Source organism: Anticarsia gemmatalis, chromosome 12 (assembly GCF_050436995.1).
Source record: "Anticarsia gemmatalis isolate Benzon Research Colony breed Stoneville strain chromosome 12, ilAntGemm2 primary, whole genome shotgun sequence".
Classification (NCBI taxonomy): Eukaryota; Metazoa; Arthropoda; class Insecta; order Lepidoptera; family Erebidae; genus Anticarsia; species Anticarsia gemmatalis.
The window spans coordinates 10,057,842-10,077,813 of NC_134756.1; the positions used below are offsets into that span (position 1 = coordinate 10,057,842).

The 19,972-nt window shown below is 32.5% G+C and overlaps 1 protein-coding gene across 2 annotated transcripts in view; it reads right to left on the reverse strand.

The window, feature by feature from the left end:
• Positions 1–19,972, reverse strand: part of LOC142977199 (uncharacterized) — an 82,962-nt gene that overhangs the window by 9,743 nt on the left and 53,247 nt on the right. Inside the window, exon 1 of one of the 2 annotated variants that reach the window (XM_076120954.1) lies at positions 2,971–3,099. The exons of the other annotated variant lie outside the window; for it this stretch is intronic. The gene's annotated coding sequence lies outside the window, so the exon portion shown is untranslated. Of the gene's footprint in view, positions 1–2,970; positions 3,100–19,972 lie in introns of those variants that run through there. 2 annotated transcript variants of the gene reach the window in all.

Below are 19,972 nucleotides of genomic sequence, written 5' to 3' on the forward strand. Positions count from 1 at the left end.
TGCGTACGAAAAATAAGGCGGTAAGCTCTAAAGAATTTAATTCAATGTCTTTATTGGTTGACAGTACGTACACTCGTGTGGTCTCATCTATATTTTGTTCCAATCTGATCAGTTATTTTGGTTTTATCCTTAAAACATTCGTAACTTTAAATACATAGACGATATGGTAACGTTGAAGTCGGTTTTTAACTTAATACATATAATACCTATGTTTTTCTTTTAAGTATCTTTATTTTTTTTCGGAAGATTTCTTAAGATCTGTGGTATATAACATAATATTTATGTTTCTCGGGTTATAATGGCATAATTTTGAAAACTAACTCATCAGCAAATTATATCACATCTTATGAAAGAAATCTTTATCTTGTAACTTCAGTAATATTGTGTTACATAATGTTAGCACTATCTAATTTCGTCAAAACATATTTTAAACTGTGAAATTACAGTTATTGAGTCAAGAGAATGCAGGGATTATCATTTGAGATCGTATTACTCTGTTTATGTTCATACCATATTCAATTTAGCCACGGATTTGATGCAGCTTAATACATCGAGATTACATGACATTATCATATTCTAAGTTGTAGTGTAATATGTATTGGAAATTAATCGTCACTTGCATAATATATATAACGTCAAAGCCAGGATATACCTTTCTATACAAGAAATGGCTTACACCTAAGCTGTGTTGATATATTCTGAGAAATTTTCTGAACTGTAGCGCAATTATCTGCCTTTATCAGCTATCGAAAAACGTTGTATGAAGATCTGATCAGCGCCTCTAGCGGGCGCGGTAGGAACTATTCTTGCATTACATTTTAAGTGTAAAACTTTTGTTATTCGGTAGACCTGACTCTGACTCTGATCTTGACAGAACTGCGCTTCTGTTATCCTAATGAGATAATATCCTGAAATGAGAGAGAGAGAGTTTTCTATAAGAATCATATTAAACAACCTCATATTTTCCTTAACTTTTATCTAAGACAAAGGTGTTTTCAAAACTTTGAAAACTGTTAGTTAACTGAACAATAGCTTCAAAATATCAAAGTCAGTTTACGTTATAATAAAAGCAACAAGCGGTACACGGTTTCTCCATTTTCTTACACATACGTGCACAATACAGTATAGAGCATACACTGTTGTGCTTCTAATTACATTTACTTGTCAATTTAGTGTAGTCTGTCAGCCAATCCAATCACGTCTAACCAATACGAGTATATTAAGACATGATGTGCCTAAATGTGCACTACAGTGTACCGTATATGTAATTAATTAATGTCCAATACCATCGGGAGATGTGACTGAATTTTGATGAATCTGATTTACTAAATTATAGATATTAGCACGTGTGTTTGGGGAATAGTTTGTACCAATAAGTCATTGTATTTGATACTTAGTTCTAGACATCAATGTGATGCTATTTAAAGTACTAAAATGTTCAATAATTATGTTTACCTCATTAGCTATACCTCAGCTGAAACCAAACTAGGTGAAAATCGTTATTAACAAAACTTTGATCTAAGTTTCCCATTTTAGATAATGATGATTAATGAATCTAATCAATCAAAGAGGTGGTGGTTTTAAGCAATTTTTAATGAACATTATTTCAACCAGCTACGGAACTATTAGTTAGGCAATTATCTTTTACATAGGTAGGCATATTATATAGGACTTGGATTTTACCCTTCACAACGATTTTATACAGACTAACCAATTTTAACACACATAGAGGAAACAGCGCAAATTCCACTGAATGAACGTATGTAAAGCTTCAACGTTTCAAGCGTCTAGAAGTCTATACGGATTTGTATCGTCTTCGAAATAATTCTCAATAACACAGACATCCAAAGATTAGAATGTTCAGGGGATGCACATTTGCAATATCGATCGGTAAGTAGTCTACTAGTCTACTGGCTTTAGGGCATGCTTGAATAATGAATCAATTTGAATACATTTGAATTCGTAGCTATATCCTCTGTTAATAGCAGCCGGATTAGTTCGTGCTGTGTGAATATTAAATTATTAAGTTATCGTTTGTATTATTCCATGGTATCTCTGGACCAGAAGAAAAGCATTTCCGAATTTAAAAGTGCCGTACAATTTAAGTTTCAACTACTTTATCTTAGTTTTGTAGATATCAACAACAGACTATCGTGAAATTTTGTGTATGTTAAACTGATCAGTGCTCTAGCTAGTGTGCTGGGGAAACAAATTTTGAGTTCATTTTAAAGTAATCATCATCGAAACTGTTTAGTATGAACACTTGAAAAAAGCGGTACAATTTACGGTATTTCAGCAGTTATTTAGATTTTCTCATAACTTGTAGAGACATTTGCCAAAATGTTATAATTATTCCTCAAGTTAAGTTGTTGACAATAGAATCTTTAGTGCTAAATAATTTTAATTGTCTTAAATGTTCTTAATATTCAAACTAGTGCTAATCTATGCCATTAATATCGTCAATATTAATTATTCGTGTGTCGCTTATCGGTAACATGAGCTACTTTTGTTTACATTACCGACAAAGTAACACCGTGATCTCAAGTTGGTAACAGTGCCGTATTACATACATATTAAAATTGTTATTAAACGTGCAACCCGATAACATAGAAATTTTGATAGATACCTATTAACTGATTGCTGAACTATCATTTGTATATGATTAATGTCCGGTTTCTGAAGCACATTTTGCGGTAGTTTATCAATTCAAATAGTTTTTTTTTTTTTATATGAGCTTAAAGCTATTGAATAGATAAACTAACCGCTAAATGGACCTCAGAAACTGGGGGTAAGTAACGTTCGAATAAATTAGTTGAGATTAATTCAATCCGTCCGAAATAATTACCTTCCTGCTAACACAGCTTAAAAAGTTTTGAAAAAAGTTTGTCAATAGCTTACTTTGACAAAGATAAGTGTTAATATTTGACCTAAAAAATACCCTGCCCTTATCTCAACAATATTCAGACTCACCTTTAATTAAAAAACAAAACACTTTCAAACCAAAGCACAGGTCAACAAGCCACTCTTCCTTCCGAAAGGAAATACAAAGTTGCGCAAACAAATTAAGATGCGTACATCCCGAGAGTCACAGCCGAACTGATACAACATATGTCATAGTTCCAATCATAATAGAGTTATCTTACAATACATGTATTAGAACGATGCGATTATAATGTAGGGTTTACAAACAATATTGATAAATACATTTTGACAGGGCATTGTACAATGTTTGATAACAAGCTGTTGTTATGATTTGAATCAATATACCGCTCTGACTTCCTTTGTGGTCTATGCGATAGTGTAAGCGAATAGTGAAATTTTGTGTTCGATTCTCGAGTCGGGCAGAGTGCTTTTGACTGTGTGTGAATCCTCGAAAGATATTCTTTGAAAAAAAATATTAGATCTATCACACAAATAAGTGGGTATTATAGTAAAAGTACCGAATATACAGCCTTAAGGTTGCTAATTACTTAGGATGTTAGTATTTTAGGTTTTATTGGATGTCCAGTCTACGCCAAAGTTCCTGAACCCACGTATCATTTACCGTGGAATGAATATAAGTCACAGTATAAAACTAAATAAGTTCTAGTTAGTTAGTTTTCATTTTCATAATCTAGGAATCCGGTTCAATCGCCCGGTTGGGTTAAATGTTAATTACTGTTTCTATCGTTTCTCAGTATCTGTCGAGTTTACTTTCTACGGTAAATGGCAACGGATTCTTATCAAATCATAAACAATACGTAATAATTGTAATAAAAAACTCATTGCTAAGTACTTATTGATTCTGAAAGCTTCTAGTGTTATTGTAATTGTGCATTTTTTATCTGAGTGCAAGAAGTAGGTACTGAAAGAGATACTAGTGATCATATAAAAAGTCAATTTTATTTAAGTTTAATTTAATATTACACAGTACCCCCTCTCTCATTCCGGGTGAAGACGCTTGCCCAACAGTGGGAATGAATGGGTTTAATTTGTTTCTTCCTTTTATTCTAATTTAATACAAGTTTATTAATCATGTTTGAATAATGTAAGCAGTACTCTACCTACCGTTCTCTTAAATAAATTATTGCAAAAAAGTTACGAGTGTTTGTAAATAAGAATACTTATTTTTTCATCTCATTATATCCATCTAGCTAGATAGAATTATATAGAGAAAATAAATCAAAATATGAGACGGATACATACACCAATTATTTTTACATGAAAAAATAATTACAAATGTTGTCAAAGACAGTTTGCTAGAAATTGCTCCCATTTCTGATTTCCTCGTACTATCCAATAAATACACAAACTGTGTATGAGCAACGAAAATTGACTTAAATTGCTCTTCTTTCGGAGGTTTAGGAGATAACGTAAATGTAACTACCGGTATAGTGTTCTCAGGTTTCATTCAAGATTCAAGTCTCAAGGCTTACAAAATACTATTAGGACGATTTATATATTCTTCATTATCGAACGTAAGATCGCGGTCATCGGAGAATTAATGTCAAGTTAATGCATGTTCCCGTCAATCCCGGTCTAACATAAAATAATTTATAACTTACTGTAATAACCGGAGGTTTAACTAGGTTTCCGGTTAAATGAAAACAGTGCACCTAGTTACAGAAAAAAAACTAAACTTAACTATGAGAAGGTATAACAGGCATGACTCCATCTTTAACCACACTGCATCACAAAAGCCAATTCTCGCCGGTCAAACATATAAAAACACGATATTAACTTGAATATTCTGGACCGCGGCATCACTGTTACAGTCCATGTTTGTACGAACGGCTGCATACAGACGAACTAGCTCGCTTCGCATAATTGCAACACAAATGAACACGAACTGACTACGGAACAGAACATTTTAACTAAATATTTGGTTTCAAAGAGTAATGATAACAATTTGAGTTTAACTAAACAACGAATCTTTTTTTAATGATTTAGTATCCGTTACAAATGCTTCGTAGAAATGGGATTTGTTATTTCATTGTCAAAGGACGATCTGAGTGTAGAACAAAATATTAGTATTTCAAATTTTATTCTTCACGGATAAAAGTTTAATGGCAATTACTAAGGTGAATTTTACAATAATAATATATTTTGAATGTACAACAACAATTAACTAAATTTACACTATATATACAAATAAAGGATTATATAACGGATTAAAGACAATTTCGCAACAATAAATAAATGGCCTTGTGACAGTGCGATGATAGTCGTTTGTCGTCCACCGTTTATTACTCCAGACTGCAGTAACTTTTGAACGGAAAGAATTATGTTACACGGTGTCTAACATTTTATAGAATTCAATTTCGTCACTGAATTGATATCTTAAGGTGTCTTTCACTCTATATTATCGAAAGATAGAGTCAACACCATCGGCAATTGAAAATTATTCCGCTTTTATGTAAAGTTTAATGTTAAAGTATGTAATGAAATGGGTGTAGATCCAACGTTTTATCAAGAGGCTATGACACATTATATCTCTCTTATCTCAGACATTTTAAAGTAAACTAAACCCTAAATAATAATCACAACTTTTTTTATACAAGCCTTTTCGAGAATAAGTGAGGTTAATTATAGTTTCTGCCTATCCGAAATAATTCATTCAAATAACACAAGTCAACAAACACAAGTACTAATCTAGTTCACGAAATGTAACAACAATGTAGGTTTACAGCTTGTTTACTAGATTTGCTCGCAACTTCAAACGTGTAATTCGGTTCGTCACAGAAATCCATTTCAACTGAAACTCTATTATCCTGAGCATACAACTGTTGTGTTCCTGTCCCAAGACTATTTCTGTAATTCTGAAGACAACTCGGTTAGGTAATCTCTAGTGGTGAGAAAAAGTAATGTTGTGTTTGCTTTTAGTATAAAGGAACTGACTTGATAGGAGAGTGAACGACGACGAGAATGTGGATTATGGAGGCAAGCCGAGAAGTAATCAGAGAAATTCTCACATTTCGTGTAGGAAATTTAGCGGTGTTTTGATAAGAATCACATACAAAAAATCACTTCTTTATACCATAGGGGTTTACAGAGACATTAAAACCGGTCTGTAAAGGTTATGAACTTCCCTTACGCCACATTATATTGTATCTACAGTCTACAGTAACGTCTAAGTTAACTTTACAAAGATAGTTAAATCATAACAATGTAGCTAAACACTTGACATTTCGCCGAAACGAACTATTGCATCGAGTTGGAGCTGTTTATTGGACTGGGATCCAATTTCCTGGCTGACGTATTGAGTGTCGATGGTACGTAAGATTTTTGGGAACACGGATGTACCAGGTGTCTGCATAACGCCTCTTATTGCATGAGATGTGGCAACCGTGGGGCAAATTTTAGTACATTTATACTTCCATATTATATTATTAGTTTGAAAGTCTGCACCAAATGGCGTTATTTGGTCTCCGACTACCTCTATGAGAAAAGGCGTGATTTTATGTATGTATTTAAAAGTTTATTTTTTTCTATTGTTACGCTATTCGATTTTGATAAAATTTAGCACGTAGATAGTAAAAGACATGAAGTAAGATGTACTTACATGCGAGTAGAGCGTCGAAAGTCAAAATATTTTAATACCTCTTATCCTCTTAAATTTTCCCTTAATATTATAAAATATATTTCCATAAAAACCATAAGGATATAAATATTGGAATATAAATAATTATAAGCATTGTGAGATTTAATTTTTATATAAAACAATTATAAATGGGATGCGAGGAAAAATAACTTCTTGCGGATTTTACGTGTAGGCAAAGGCTTTACTTCCTCGTAAAGTCCAATAATACTAACCATAAATGCTTGCATGACACAAAACATTCGCGGCCATGACTTACAGTAAAACTATCCTACATTTTATTTGTGTACTTAATAACTAACTCTACTAAAACCATCTTAAGTGTATCACAACCGATTGTCAACCATAAAAAGACAAACATTTTTTTATTTTAGAGTTTGAATTATCGTAATAAGCTTCTAAGAAACATTTGATGGAGTAGAATCCAGGAAACCTAATAAGAACGTATAAATTGAATTACAAATATAAAAGTGCATTAAAATGTATTATATGTAAACATTAAAATAAGAGAAACTATAAATACTTGAACCGAACATGACCTAGTAAATCCATTTGTTTATAGAACAGACAATTGGCCTACGTTACGTGAAATTACAACATTACTGAATCCAGTTTTAGACTCAGATGTTTGCTTTATCGCGGTCCGAACTAATCCTTCTCAAAATGATTTGGGTTCAAATAAATTGTAGTTGAAAAGCAAATGGTCTAAATGTGGTAAGTGGTATTACAGCTCAAATCCTTTTTGATGTGTAAAAGTGCTTTATTATAGAACTACACATTATAACCTTTTAAGTCTGTATAATTAAATGAGATCAACTTTGTTTTTCAGCATTTTGTAACGGTACTTTTAAGTACTTACAGGCACTAAACACGGTCATATAAAAGTCTTAATAAAGTGGGATAATAAATAATCATGACAGTAAAAAGTTTGTTTAATTTTGCAAAATCCTTAACCGTACAAAGGGACATGTGTTTCAAGATGGTTTTTTAGCAGTCGAAAAAATACAACTTTAAAATATTTTATTTAATACACACAGAATTAAATAAAATATTTTAAAGTATTGGCGGAATCTATACTATAATATTAAAAAGGTGAAGAGTTTGTTTGTTTGTTTGTTTGAACGCGCTAATCTAAGGAACTACTGATCCGATTTGAAAAATTATTTCAGTGCTAGATAGCCTATTTAATGAGGAAGGCTATAGGCTATATATCATTACGCTACGACCAATAGGAGCGGAGTGGCAACGAGAAATGTTACGAAAACTGTGAAAATTATGACGCATCCTTTCTTATGTGACGCAAGCGAAGTTGCGCGGGTCAGCTAGTAAGGCATAAAGCCAGAATTGCCACGAAGCTAAACAAGGAAAAAACATACAAAAACAAATTTGAAATGAAAAATATTTGATGTCGCGTAAGCCCCACCGCTGATTGACTCAATCGTTTGTTGAAATATTTGTCATTTCGTGTTTATAACAATTCTATTATTAAGCTCCTAGTTGAATGAAGCTCAACATACTGATGTTTCCTTGTTGCACTCGCTTTCATCTAAGACAGACAACTAGCTTTTCATCTCGACTCTTCTCGGCAGCAAATTAGTTACACAAAGGATCCTGCAATCGGAATTTCTTTACATGGAGTAATGAAGATTCTTACAAAGAAACTTAGTGAGAAAGAGGAAGAACACTAATTTAATTTGTCATTTAGTTTATATACATGTCATGCCGTATTATGTTACATTTATTATTTAGAAACAAAACGCAGAAGCAATGCATCAATGTATCTTAAACCAAACAACGTAGAAAGAGACTGTTGAAGCTTTCGAAAATAATATAATTAATATACTATGATCGGAATCCAAATTCGGACACAACAATTTGAAACATAACAAATAATGATACAACACCAAAACATGATAACACCAATTTCTTTTTAAATGTCTATTATCACGTTTTTTCAGGTAAACACCTTAGGTATTACTAGTTTTAAAGGGAATAAACACTAAAACCTAATCACTTAGAACAATAGGTATCCTTTCTTGTCGTAAAAAGTAACGGCATGGAAAACTATCAAATAGAAACTTGGGAAGGTAGACAGAGTACCTTATATACCCTTATATTAAAGTGGTAATGTGGCTATCGTGAGTGCAAGCTACTGTGACAAACGGTTACAAACTTCGTGGGATACATTCCATTGAACATAACCTTATTCTTATATTCTTCTAGTTTTCGTACTTGCCAGTATTTTGAAGAGTAAGGTTTTACCGTTCCGTTATGACCGTTTATGTTTTAAAATTCTTGTAATATTCAAAAGGTGAATATATGTTATCTTAGTAGTAAGCATCCGTATCAGCAGTTTACATTAATAAATTCAAAAATCCGTTGCAAAATTTACTTTGCCTTTCCAACTTGAGTACGCAATTGAAGTAAGCTGCTTATTATATAATAAGCTTTAGAGTGGATATCAAACGAAACCCAATTATTATAATATGGAAAATACACAACAAAAACATATTCCTTATCATATAAATGTAGTCAGTAAATTATAAAAAGGTACATTTTCATACCGTTTCAATTTCCAGTGCGTCTACAATACATCATACGTACCCTACTCCAGAACGTTTCTTTATTGGCGCGCGATCGAGCTCGTAAAAATGAATTCACGGCACTCGGTTGATCGATGAAGGCAATTCTGCAGTTAGTGTTACTATGTTATGATGCGAACGAAATTGACTAGTCTAGGAGATAAAGTTATTTCCTTTTGAAAATTGAAGTTCTATTCGATTAGATCCTAATGTTTGCGACCAATAATAGCTCGATTCTTTACTACTATCGACTACCGACAGCCGGCTAGTCATCGAGAATTGCGCCTCTACCGGGCTCCGCAAGAACTATTTTGGCAGTACATTTAAATGTCAAATTCTCGATACTCGACAATACTGACTGTAGACAATTGCGCTTCTAAAGACAGGAGCATTGTTATTTTGTGCTGCATTGTAGTAAATTGTCAGTAGTAACATGCCACTATGTCGCAAATGCGGTAAAAAGTATGTCACAGACACCACTAGTAGTTAAACTTTTCCTAAGAGCTTTCAAAGTAAAGTTGCTGCAGTCTCTACATTATCTAATAGAAGATGTTTCTTTTAAAACGTCTTTCATTAAGTTTATAATAGTACAATATGTGACTATTAAAGATCATTCTTTATATCAATGTAATATAATTTATGACATTGCAGTAGAAAAGTATGATCGAATATAGAATAAGTTAGTTATCTATTACCCGCCCGTTTATTCAAATCAAATGGTACTTATCGACAGCTGACGTTTAGTAGAAGATATTCTAGTTTAAGTTGTCTGACCTAAGTTGGTTTGAATATGACTAACGTAGACAAAAACTCTTAAAAAATGGTCACTAAACTACACAATATTATCTACACTAATCTATACTAATATTATAAAGCTGAAGAGTTTGTTTGTTTGTTTGTTTGTTTGAACGCGCTAATCTTGGGAATCTTTCAAATCGGATCAGTAGGATCCGATTTGAAAAATATTTCAGTGTTAGATAGCCCATTTATCGAGGAAGGTTATAGGGTATATACTATCACGCTATGACCAAAAGGAGCAGAGTACCAGTAAAAAATATTACAAAAACGGGAAAATGTCTCTTATGTGACGCAAGCGAAATTGCGCGGGTCAGCTAGTGATCAATATAAGAAGTAAGTACAATAAAAATATGAGTAAACAAATAAGGAAAAAGCAGATATCAATTTATAAATAAATATTATGGAGAGGATTCTTTTATCGATTTGTACTTCTGATCCAATATAAATGAAAAACAAGATAGAGGAGACATAAGAGTGTATTATTAATATTTCATAATGACTACTGAATAAAGAATAATAATTAATAATATAACATTTTATCACGTAACTACAAATTAGTATGACCTTTTACTTATAAAGATTTGCACGCATTACGTATATTTTTTATTTAAAATGGCTATTACAAATCAATCCTAAACTTCAAAGAAATAATATTGTAAACGAATCCTTGAAAATGTTCGAACAATAAAGAACAATAACAGAAAACATCTGTTTTATGAGGAGCTGAGAAATTATGATTTATCTTGAAAGTTTGAGTGTTTGTTAGAACAAAACATTTGGACGAGAGAGCGTAGTTGAAAACCGTATAGCATGTTATGTACAGGAAATTCTTGAAGAACAAGTATTTCAAGATGTCTTAGTTACATGTCGCTCGCTTGGAAATGACAAATACTTTACAAATACAAACACAAAGATCAGCCTAAAATAAATTATTGCTGAATATTTGTTCCAACCGAAGGTCTCACCCGTATACAAGAATGTTGAAGTTTGAAGGAATGCTCAAGATTTCTAGCGAGCTGAAATTATTTTCTAAAACAAATTAAAAGATTCTTGCAGACCCTAATTTGAGAGAACACTAAAACAAGGTCTAAAAAGCTCTGAGTACATACTTAAAAATTGAAATTCACAATTGCGTCGGAATATCAGCGCTTAGAAGTTTTAAGTAGGAAAGTATTCCAAATATCCCGGGACACCTCGTTATTTGTATTTGGGTCAAAAGTTGAAATTCTGATATTAAAGAGACGACAACATTATACAAAAGAATTTGATGGTAAAAAACTGAAATTAAAAAGACGGAAAGGAGCGGAAAATAATGAAAATACTTAGGAACATAAATTCGGACGGAGCGTGCTGCAACTAATCATTGTTCGCAAAGTGTTCGAAAGTCTTTAGACGTTTAAGCCAGCTGCACCGGTTGATTGGTAAACGACCTATGTAGAGAAAGTTTTAACCTGAACCTAGACGGCCTAAGATTCATTTGAAGATTATCTTTTTCCCGTGAAATTGTTTGTTTGGCAATAATGTTTGATGCTAAATATAATTTTATTAGCCCCAGAAATCGCACGTGCTTTCATTGTTTTTGGAACTGTGTCAATTTCGTCATTTGAATAAAAAGATAATTAAGATCTACGATCTCCTATGATAAAAAATATTTCTAAAGAAAATTCAATAAGTATAAAAATCTTAAATAGGATTTTACAAATAACAGAACGAGAGTCTTGAAATACACTTTAAACTAGAACAAAATTGAATACTTTGTAATAGACTATGTCAAGGACCGTGCATTAAACAACAAAATAACACTATGACAAAATAAATACGAAATAGTAAATATTGCAGGCTGTTATATCGAATAACAAGGAGAGCTCGTGGCTTAGTTAACAGCAGCCGCGCGGATCGATCTCTGAGGTTAAGCTACGCTTGCCGAGGTTGTTCTGTGGATGGGTGGCCATCTTATACATATCGAGCTCCTCCGTGTTTCGGAAGGCACGTTAAATTGTGGGTCCCGGCTGTCAATTTCGAAGATCTGTGACAGTCGTTAACAGTAGTCAGAAGCTTGAAAGTCTGACAACCAGTCTTACCGAAGGGTATCGTGTTATAACCCAGGTAACTGGGTTGTGGAGGTCAGATAGGCAGTCGCTGGAGAGATGGAATAACTCCAGTTAGAGTAGATTTACAAATTTAAATATCTACAAGGATTTTCATCACCATCATTATTATTTGTATTTGCATTTTTCATCCAAAGTTGTGCATTAATTTCTGCCAATAACGCCAATATTATGCATAACATTACACTATTTATGGCAATCATAAAGAATACACTAGAATTGCAATCACACTGCTACTTCATTTCATTTCCTCGGCCCTATCCGTATCGTCATAGCAATTTCTATTTTAGTGCTCTTCCAAATACAAATGTATTTCGTTGGACGGCTGTATCATAAAACTACCCCAGAGACTCTACAGCATGCCTTTTATTATTTTGTATACGTATATAACTACATAGTTCTATATAACGGGGAAATAGAACTTTCATTTTACTTTATTATTTGAAGGAAAGTCTAAAGAAAAAGTTGTTTGAAGATTTAGAAAAAGAAATTCATTTTAACTCGCGCTTCTTCGTAGAACGCAAACAGGGTGCGGAAACATTAAAACGATCGTTATTTTAGTTTGCTTAAGCCTCACTTTGAGATTTTAATATTTTGTTGCAAGTTTTATAGAACTTAACGATGCCGTCTTAAGTGTGCTTGCTTTTAAATATTAAAGCCCTTAATATCTTTAAAGCTTGTACTTCACATTTTTTTCAGAAACGGCAAAGGAATATTAATTTTATTAACTCTTGCCTTATTTATGAACGCTCACTTACAACTAACGAATATAATAATTTACTAAGCATAAATGTTGATCATAATAATATTGCTAACGAAATGTATTGTGACACAGCTTCAACATTTCACTCACTACAACTTTCAAGAAATTTCATGTTGTTTTTCAAAAAGTGTAAGCAACAGCAAATAGTCAACAGGAACAAAGCGACAAAGGATTCTGGAACGTAATAACTTCGTCTAGACGTCGTTAAGTTACTTCTAAAAGCCTCTAAGTAGCGTCTCGCCTTCGCTCCCAATCAGTTAGGCCGATCAGTAGGCACTAGTGTCCCGATAAATTGGCACTTAAATAGACTGAACGACCGTCTCGATTTGTTTAAAGATTTGCAGTTACTACGCTTGATAGTATCGATGGCTGGTTTATTAAGTAAGTACCCAAGCATGAAACTGTACTAGAGTTACTATGAGTGACGTTTTTGTTATGTCTTTTGTTTTGGCGTAGATGGGTAAGATTAAAATTATGAATTAATAATTGTACTTTCTTAATATTGCTCATGTTGCGCTAATGTGGGGTCGTATTAATACGTCCTGTTGCTGCAAAGGGATAGCGTTATACAAAACCTATTATATAAAAGTACAGCCCTTTACACAGAGTTAAATTTATATCGCTTTTCCAGCTACGGCCAAAAAGGACTGATCACTCAACCATAATCGAATGAAGATTGATATCAAGGATTAAAATGACAATGACATTGACCTCTGCATTACACGGGTTTTCAAACAATCCTACATAATCAGTATAGACCTTAATCAAATCGGGACTGTCGGTCACCCCAACTGATTGGGAGCAGCGCTATATGCCTTTTCAGATTAGATTTGTGACGGTAGGCCAGTTCGTTTTCAGAAGATTGGACAGTAATGGATAAAATTAATGACCTTGAAATGAAGCTCGATTTAATAAGAATAGTAGGCTATGAAAGTGTCTAGGTGGGAAAATGTTAACAAGTCATTTGATGAAACAGATAGTATTTTGTCCTTTCGCCTTATTATTTTTGTACCTATCTATAATGTTTTGTTCTATAGTTACCTAGCTATTCAACTGGTGACTGGTGTTGTCTTTGAGTTTGAAGACACATTACTAGTTTTAAAAGTAATACGTGCCCTAGTCATAAGACTTCGAGCTGCTTGAGCAACATTCTTTTTTGCCTAAAGACGGAAACATTTAACACAGAAACGTTAAAATTAGCTGTCATAATATTTATAGCAAAGATTTTCCGTATTATCTCTCGTTGAACTTGGAAGATAAATTAAGGAAAAATCTTGTTTTTTTTTACTTTTTAGATTTTTATTTTTCGAACGTAACTTTTTTTAAATTAAATAGATGGTTGGCCAAACAAACGGCCTTTTATAGAATGGAATAAAGAAGTAAGATTGAAGGTATAAATTATATTCTTTTTGTGTGTTCGTTGTGTGAACCCGTCTAGTGAATGACCAACATAAATGCCAGTGTGGTCCTAAGTGGTCGTAAGCACTAATCTGTGCTGTTTCAGGGACGACTGCGTTCTATTGTACCTATACGATTAGTTCGTCTATTTCTTAGGTAAATGAAAGTGGTTTTGTTGCAGTTGTATATCAACTATTTGTTATAAATTTTATCGAGACCTGATTGAACTTTCATGTTTTACATTGACGGAATTAAACAAGTTCTAATTACTGGAATAAAGCCTAGCCTTTACTCTCCTACTGCTAGGCGATGCGAAGATGCTAGAAGAAGGGTAAATCTTAATATAATATTTATATATTTCTATCATGTATAGCAATTTCAAACAAGAATGTTATAATGTTACTTATATGTCATCTAAATAATAATCTAAGATACGTACTTAGCTAACTAAAACTTTTGGCTAACAATTAACGTTTGAGTAACAATGTACCGAAAGATAAAAAGACACCTCTGCAATCCTCAAAACTTTTCAAACGACATTGGACTAAAAGCGCATTATCCTATCATATTCACATTTATGAAAGCCAAATTAAAACTCTTTATACATTTTTAATTTCGAGATAACATTACAATGGTTACACGGTGTTAACTTTTTAAAACAGGCGCATCATCTAGGGCTGTTACACGCCAAACCCATTAGCGAATATGTACGTAATAAGGATGGATACACGTTTGCACGATGGCTTTCCCTAACTAATATAATTACAGCTTTTAGCCGAATTGTTCGCTCGGAATGGAAAGTGTACGTATTTTAAATGGGTTAGCCTTGGGAATGTTTTAGTCCGTCTGTGTGTCTCCCTTTTTAAACTCATTTTAATTAGTAGGGAGAAAACACTACTTACTTTATGTGCTAAGAAGACCAACCATAATAATTCTAATTAATTTGTATATTTGAATGCTGTGATCACATGAACATCATATTTCTTAGTGGAGATCCATAATAAGTATTTTTACAGTGATAGAAAAAGCACTGCATAGCGCATTCAAAATGTATTTGTAATAGTTGTTACATTTGAATACTCGTACAATAAATAGAAATAAAATGACTCAATATTACACCGCTATAGTAACAATACTATAATAGAAATTAAATGGGGAAAATACAAAATAATGTTTAGTTTTTCTCACTCTTCCTCTGAACACTACTGTATTCTACTCTTCCTCTAAATATACTCTCCTTCCACAAAACGTAGTTATAATACACAAGTTTGTAAAGCTAAGCAACACATTATCTGTTAATTTGATTGATTGACCGCAACGTTTGCTTAATTACCTAATTAACGTGATACATTACCGCATAATCATCTATGAATTAATACTAACACATAAAACGCTATCTACATCAATTAAAAACAATATTGTACAGTTGGAAGTTTGAATAAACACTGTGACATATTTATCAGCAGTTTTATGAATAATACATATATTAGGTCGGGGAAAAAGTCTTTTCGCATTATAGTATGTATGAACTTGTAATAAAATGTCTTTGGCTTCAAGAATCACAAATGAGTACACGGTTCATTAGGTTTCTTTCAGTGAGCTCGTGAGGTACCCAAATATCGAGCTTTTTTGTGTAGAGAAATGATTTTATTACAAGTTCATAAATACTATAACGCGAAAAGACTTTTTCCCTGACCTTATATTGAATAAATACTGATTATAAATTTCAAATGAATTTTAGAGGTTTCTTTTTTATTGTTAATTAATACAATAAAACATTGCATGCATGCCTTGTCTTTAGGGCATGCAAAATCCCCAACCCGCACTCGGCCTGCGTGGAGGATTAAAAACCTAAACCCTACCTCGTTCAAGAGAAGACTCTTGCCCAGCAGTGGGTCAGCAGCAGGTTAAAAAATACCAATAATTCAAATTAAAATTGACAAACAAAAAAAAAATTATAAAGTAAAGGTACATATTTGCTATTGACTGTACCGTCTCTATAATCTTAGAATTAAAAGAGTACTTTATTATGACAAATGAAGCTTTGTTAATTGTTTGAGCTTATCAAGGAGTTGCTTATTATGAGTACGCTCACCCTTCTATAATAGTCAATAGAATAGTTCCATTCAACTCTTGTTTTATCTCCTATGAGAGTGTTTTTATATTTTTAGACAAGAACATAAAAGAAAGTTGAGAACATTAAAAGCTTTTCAACAATGTTTTGTAATAAAAAGTTGGTTAGAGTTTTTCATTTCAATTCATTTTAGAGTAATTAAGTCTGACAAGAGGTGATAAATGATATCATATCTTAACCTTGCCAAAATTTGATTAAATATACCTTCTTCTAAAGATTCTTTTAATTATAAATTAGGAGCCTAGAGTCCAGTGAAATTCCTTTTTAAAACGATAGAGAGGAACTCACAATACTGACTACATTTCGAACTGGCAGTAAATTTACCTTCTCTATTCGATAATCTTATGTGTCTGTATTTATCCTAAATTAAGAAAAGTTTTGTTTTAGATTTTTGATTTTCACATATTATCCTATAAACTTTTACCTCTGAATAAAAAAAGAATGATGAAGTCATTTATTTATTTCGAGACTTTTACCTACTGTTTATGGTGGTTAACGTTAAACTACAACTTTTACTACTAACGTTTTAAAAGTGCTCCAATACGTGTATTGTTTCAGCGACAGCAAGAATCTTATAAGTACACTGGAAGATACTTCTAAGACACACAAGGCACAAAAGATTGTGTCTTAGTTTTTAGCTATTGTTCTAAGTTATTGAAAACTAAGTTGATAAAGTTTTTAATGAAAAAGCTAGCGAAACGTTTCTATTCTTATAATGTACAAAGGATATAGTCTTCCCTAAAGTTGCAACTATACTTGAAATACAAGTTCAGTTATGAGATTTTCGTCAATTGTTTCTTAAAGATTGTGTTTTAATTTTAATAACTGGTTCCAAATATTTGTCTAGTTCTAAGTCTATTGTTACGTGACCTAGGACAATTCACTGTGATGCGAGGACGGTAGTGTAAGGTAATCTATTAACAACGGGATTTCAAATGTAAACTAGGAAGTTTAACGTTGATCAAATCGGTCGCTAAATATTTCATCGAATTATTTATAGAAGTAAAACTTAATAGATCACTGACTACCAACAAGAGCCATCACTACTGCAACTCACGCCAGAACGTTGTTGCACACTGAGGTAAAAAAGCAAGTTTGTATATTTATGTATATGTTTGTATTTGATAACGAAAAAAAACGACAAAAGGATATGAAGTTCACTTTTTGAGATAGTCGTACTTATTATTCAGACGACATTGTCACACTCTGTAACAATCCAACAACGACAACAAAAGAAAAATAAACCAAAAACACAATACAGAAATACGCTATTACCATAAAATAGAACCTAAACCGATTCTCTTTAGTATCATTGAATAGAAATAGGGCCTCTACAAGCCCGCAAGTGATATTTATTCTGCGTTGTAGTGAACGTATGTGTCATAAACCGTCCAAATAATGTTCTGTTCGTGACAATATGGGCCAGTAGCTCACTGCCGAACTGTTTCTAATTTTGAATGCCATGACATCATATTTCGATGCATTCATTGAGTCAGTAAACAGTGGTCGTGTGTTGTGGTTTTTAATGAAGCTTTGTATCATTATGAAAATGATTCATTGAGGATAATTATTGTGACATACTTTTATGGGTGTATTCGTCTTGAAGAAAAAGTTTGCAAACTATGAATGAATAATTCTGATCTCTATAGATGTCGGACATAAATTTATTTCAAATCCATTTGAAGCTATTATTGGTAAAATCTCATTAAATGTATTAATATAAAAGTGGTGAATAATGTTTGAAAGTGATTTAAATCAATTTGTAGAATTTACCACTTTAAATCCATTACACACAAGCCAAACGTAAAGTTCTTAAAGAATTCCTGCATTTCAAGGCAGTCTTATCAACTATTGGTTTTTCGGTTTGAAACTTTTATTTGTTAAGACTCCACACACTCGTAGAACGATCGTTTATCGGTCACTGAAAGCAATTGTTTTCATACGTCGCTTCGTTGAGTATATTTTGCTAGAAGACCCTTTATATGCGAAATTGTTTCATTTTGTACCTATATTCTTATTTTTTATTTTAGCTTAATAATTCTTATATTCCAAACTTATAAACGTACCCTCTACTTATTCATTAACACACTTTAAACCTATTTTAGTTAAAAAAAACTACTATAATATGTTTTCTCCTTTTCATTTCGGTAAGGAGTGAAAGAAACATAAGAGGGTTATAGTTTTAGCTTTATACAAAGTAACTTTATCGTCCATAGTCTTTTAAAAATGCCTATACCTATGTAATGGACTAACTGATGAAAGAAAACAATATTTTCAAGAATACAAGATATAAATTCAGCTTTGCGTTAAGCTAATCTCCAGGCAACGTTTTTTCTATCCCTATTTTTCAGTAGTACAAAGTCTGTGGGTACACAAAAATACATACAGCACTAACGAACAACACAATAGTAGCTACAAGTTTATGTACATTCGTTATAAACTGAGAGATAATGAAATGAGTTCTTTTTTCATAATCTTGAACGCTAAACCGCTTTTATGGTCTTGCATAAAACATGTTTATTTACTCAATAAAAGTCGATTAAAAAATATATTAGTAGGGAAATATACAGTTCTTTATAAACAATAATAACGAAATGAAATCGTTTTGCAGAATGTGTAGAATGTTCAGACATAAGTAAAAAGATTTATACAATGAAACCTCTCCTATGAAGTGTACATATTATACAATCTTACTTTCTTGAAAATATTACGCACATGGTCATGATAGTCATCCAGCACACCTATAGCTTTGCTCAAACCAAAATCATTTTAATATAAACACTAACGATGTCACACTAGTCCAAAAAATTATGACAAATAGCTGCCTAGATTCTCTAATAGATCCTAGAGCCTAACTTGAATACTAACCTATGTCATTAGTACGTCCTTAGACCAAATTAGCGGTACCAATAACCAATCAACATTGACAGATTGCCAAACGAATCCTATTTTGATAGCACAATCACTGACCAAAATACTGCACAATAGTAAATGCACTAAAGATTTTTAGTACTAGGTAATAAAACCGCATAATGCGGTTAATGAAGCTATGTGTGAACATGAATATTTCATTAAATGGTTTCAGCTTCGAGTACGTCGAGTGATTTCTTTCGAAAGCAAAGGTGGTGAAAGATGTGAGGTTTTCGTGAACGGCGATGTATGACAAATGAATGAATGTAGATGAGGGAGAAATAAGAAGGAGTTACTGATTTTCAATTTCTCTGTCTTTACACAGCTAGGTGGCTTCATATAGTAAGGAACGAAGATGTTTCTTGGATACAATTATTCCTCTGCCTGAATCATCTGCAATAGATGGACACAAGCCAATGTTGATTGTGATTATGATACAGTTATTCTATACAAGGTAAATGACGGTCTAGCAACGATGATTAGAAAGTAGACTTGCATTCATATTCGAATTGATCAAACTTTTGCCTAATTAAATTTGGTAGCCTCTTTAAATCGTTGAAAATCTATAGTATAGTATAGTAACAGTTCTCATATAATATTACAACACAAACAATATTACACGTAAAGCGTACACGATTACCATTCCAAACTTTTTAACACATTCCATATTAAGATATTTTTATCTCTGCAACAAAAACCAAA